Genomic DNA, 4,893 nt, shown 5'->3' with positions numbered 1-4,893 from the left:
TTATTATATATTTTTTCCTAATCTTTTTTTTCATAACATCATGGAATCAGATTAAGTTTATGCTTCTTGACCACATAATTATTTAATTTGTACAATATATTTCTCTCTTTCTATTTTTTTTCTTTTTTTTATGAGAGATAAATGGGTCGTAGCATATAATTTTAAAATTACATAGATATTCAACATCTTCTTTTTTTCTCTTTCTATTTTTCTTCAGGAAATATCATATATTATTTTTTTCAAAATAAAAACTCAAGATCGAAACAATAGATAGCCTCTCTCATGATCAATAAAGGCTCGCAAGCTATTTTCTCAATCCTCTCCACTCACTCACAAAATATGTGTGAGTTTAAAAATTTTAGGCACTCTTATCAGGTATATGTTGGGCCATATACTTTAATAACTGATTTTATTACAATGATTAATCACTCAAAAAAATTTCATAAATCATATTTTTATAGTGATCAGAATATTAAAATTGACTTTTTTTCAAATAAAAATTTAAACACCCTTATATAGATTTATACATTTTCTAATTTAAACCTTTCAAACATATAATGTATGATATTTTTGCAAAAATTACTAAGATACAAACAATAAATATGGTTTTATTTTAAAATAATATTTTTTAAATATATATATATAAATATATATATTTTAATTAATTTTTTTAAGTTTTTTTTATTAGTTTGTTCTCCCCCAATCAGAATATGAAATTGTTCATAATGTCAAAATAACTATTAATTAAGAGTAGATAATGAAAGAGATATCACCTGAAATTTTATTGAAGATAACAAACTGAAACAAACGCAAACCAATCCACGACTTTTGAATCAATGATCCAACTTTCTTTTCTTACTGCTTGATTGCGACCAATTAATATTTGTTATCATCGGATCAGGCTTATGAACAAAAGCTTCCAAATCATCAAATAATTGGTCGGCAGTCGGAGCAGAAATGAGCATCCGTCGTGAATTTTCTGAAATGAAATTCTGTTCTACAGCTTTATCAAGAAATGTCAACAAACTGTTATAATAATTATTGATATTCAACAAGCCCACAGGTTTATTATGGATATTAAGTTGCGCCCAAGAAACAATGTGAAAAATTTCTTCTAATGTACCAAAACCACTTGGTAGTGCAATAAAAGCATCAAAATTTTCAATCATTTTAGTGATTCTTTCATACATAGAAGAAACTTTTAATTCCTCCCCAATCGTAATACCTGTAATATTTCCTTTAGCTAAAGCTGTAGGAATAATACCCAAAACCTGACTACCTCCAAGATGAGTAGATGTTGAAACAGATCCCATTAACCCAATATTACCTCCTCCATATACCAAGTGAATTTTTCTCTCAGACAATACCTTTCCAAGATTATTCACTGCTTTTACAAATACTTCATTTTTTCCAGGACTCAACCCACAAAATACACAAATATTTTCAATGTTTGTGCAGAGGATCCAGCCATGTTTTTATTTTCTTTTTGGTCTACGAAAATAGAGAGAAAGATGAGAGATATTATAGGGGTAATATGTTATCATGACAAAACTATGGGTCACAGCTGTAAGCAGAATAAACAGTAAAAACAATAATGACACACATGCATATAAACAGCAGTGTGATTGTGGCTCACAATTTTCCTTTGGTTTTACGTTCAGAAACAGCTTCAACATCTTCTATGAGTCGAGGATATGCTTCCCATCCAATTTTCTTATAAATTGGCAAACATGGTCTTTTTTAACCGGATTCCCAAGACTACTACGATGACGCTCATCTTGGAATTGTTTCCATAAACGGAGAAGTTCAATATACATGTGTACACTAGAATGCGTCTCAAAAGTCAATAAGATGTTATCTAAAGACTCCTTACTCAGCCCATTCTTAATGAAACCAAATTTATCTTCTTTGTTATTGGAAACACATCCCAAAGATCTGCATCGTTTGTCACAAGTCCATTTTGCACACTTATGACAAACCCCTAAACTTTTGGCCCTTCGTTTTTTTGCATAAGTACTTTTTCCTAATCCAGGCATATACCTAATGAGTAATGACTGTGGAAATTCTCCTCCTAATCCGACCTTAGCTTCTATTACAAGAAGAATATCTTATGGAATTCCTTTTCGCATTAGCAATCTCAATCTTTCACACCTACCTGTATAAATTTTTCTTAGAACATTTTCAGAAAAAGAGGGAAAATATTTACAAATTTTTGAGAGAATTTCATTCATTTTGAAAAGAAAAGAAATGATTTTTTTAAATTTTTGTATCAGCAATTGTGAGAAACTGATTAAACCGACTATGAGAGCCACGGAGTACCGTTATCTGCCATTTAACCGGAAAAATAAAAAGATTAAGGAAACCTGAAATAAAAAAAACAAAATTAATTGCAACACAAAAAATCAAGGATCTAAAAGAGAAATAAACTCTTCGTTAAAGATTTTATTTTTTAAAAATGGTTTAAGCTTTTGTCCATTTACTTTAAAAACATCACCATTTTTAGAATTTTCAATGTCCACAACTTCATAAGGATACACATGTTTTACAATATATGGGCATGTCCATCTTGGTCGTAATTTTCCTGGGAATAAGTGAAGTCGAGAATTATAAAGCAAAACTTTTTTACCCATCTCAAATGATTTTCTAAGAATTTTTCTATCATGAAATGATTTGATTTTTGATTTATAAATCCTTGAATTCTCATACGCATCATTTCTGAGTTCATCAAGTTCATTAAGTTGCAATTTGCGCAATTTGCTGGCCTCATCCATGCTTGAACTAAAAGTTTTGATCGCCCAATAAGCTTTATGTTGCAATTTCACAGGCAAATGACAATGTTTTCCGTAAACCAACCTATATGGAGACATATTCAATGATGTTTTAAAAGCTGTTCGATATGCCCAAAGTGCATCATTAAGTTGCAGAGACCAATCTTTTCTATTTGGGTTAACAGTTTTTTCCAAAATTTGCTTTATCTCTCTATTAGCTAATTCAACTTGTCTATTTGTTTGAGCATGATAAGGAGTAGTTACTTTGTGAGTAATACCATATTTTTCCATTAATGAATCAAATAGTTTATTAACAAAGTGAGTTCTCCCATCACTTATCATGGCTCAAGGAATTCCAAATCTACTAAAAATATTTTCTTTCAAAAATTTGATGACGATTTTATGATCATTTGTTCGACATAAAATTGCCTCTATCCATTTGGAAACATAATCAACTATACAAGTATCCAAACGACGGTGGAAAAGGTCCCATTAAATCAATTTCCCAACAATCAAAGATTTCAATTTCAATTATATGATTCAAAGGCATCATGTTTCTTTTTGAAATCGCACCCAATTTTTTACAATTTTCACAGATCTTGCAGATTTCGTGGGTGTCTTTAAACAAAGTGGGCCAATAAAATCCACACTGCAATATTTTTGCAGCCGTTTTCTTTGAAGAAAATTGTCCTCCGCATGCTTCTGAATGACAAAATTTAATGACACTACTTACCTCATTGTCGGGTATGCAACGTCGAAAAATTTGATCTGAACAATACTTGAACAGATACGGATCATCCCAATAAAAGTTTTTTACCTCATTCAAAATTTTTTTTTTATCTTGGGAACTCCATTGCGGTGGCATTTTTCCTGTCACAAGAAAATTTACTATGTTAGCAAACCAAGGTGTAGTAGTAACTGAAAATAGATGTTCATCAAGAAAATTATCATCAATTGGTGTCATTTCACAAGATGATCCTGTTGCTAGTATCGATAAATGATCAGCTACGACATTCTCGGTTCCTTTTATATCTTTGATTAAAATGTCAAATTCTTGGAGCAACAAAATCCATCGTATCAGTCGTGGCTTTGCATCCTGTTCGGTCAATAAATATCTAATAGCAGAATGATCAGTAAACACAATAGTTGTTGATCCAATCAAATAAGAACGAAATTTATTTAATGCAAATATTACAGAAAGTAGTTATTTTTTAGTTGTGGAGTAATTCATTTGATCATTGTTTAAAGTTCTACTTGCATAATATATCACATAAGGCTTACCATTTCTTATTAAACCCAATACTGCACCGACTGCATAATCACTCGCGTCGCACATGATTTCAAATGGTACAGACCAATCAGGAGGTTGTATGATAGGAGCTGATGTTAAATGTCGAATGATTTTATCAAGAGCATTTTGACATTCTTGAGTCCACTCAAATGCAGTGTCTTTTGTTAAGAGGTTACAAATGGATTTAGAGATTAAACCAAAGTCCTTTATAAACCTCCTATAAAATCCAGCATGTCCCAAAAATGAGCGAATTTCTTTAATGATTTTGGGACGGGGTAAATTGGAATGACATCAACTTTGCTTTATCCACTTCAATTCCATGAGATGATACAACATGTCCCAAAACAATCCCAGAAGTAATCATGTAATGACATTTTTCCCAATTTAAAATAAGACCTCTTTCCTCATATCTTTTTAAAACTTTTTCCAAATTTTCAAGACAATTATCAAATGTATTCCCAAAAACAGTTAAATCATCCATGAAAATTTCCAAACAATTTTCAAACATGTTGCTAAAAATGCTTAGCATACATCTTTGAAATGTTGCTGGGGCATTGCATAAACCAAATGACATCCTTCTGAATGCAAATGTTCCAAAAGGACACATGAATGTAGTTTTTTCTTGATCTTCGAGTGCAGTGGAAATTTGATAATAACCTGAATATCCATAAAAAAAACAATAGTAGGGATGACCTGCTACTCTTTCTAAAATTTGATCAAAAAATGATAATAGAAAATGATCTTTTCTAGTGGCATCATTTAATTTTCTATAATCAATACACATCCGCCAACTAGATGGGACTTGACTTGTTAACAATTCACCTTTTTCATTTT

The sequence above is a fragment of the Primulina tabacum genome, chromosome 17, assembly GCF_025594145.1.
Source record: "Primulina tabacum isolate GXHZ01 chromosome 17, ASM2559414v2, whole genome shotgun sequence".
NCBI classification, from domain to species: domain Eukaryota; kingdom Viridiplantae; phylum Streptophyta; class Magnoliopsida; order Lamiales; family Gesneriaceae; genus Primulina; species Primulina tabacum.
The sequence above is the reverse complement of the archived record's forward strand: the minus strand, read 5'-3'. Positions refer to the sequence as shown.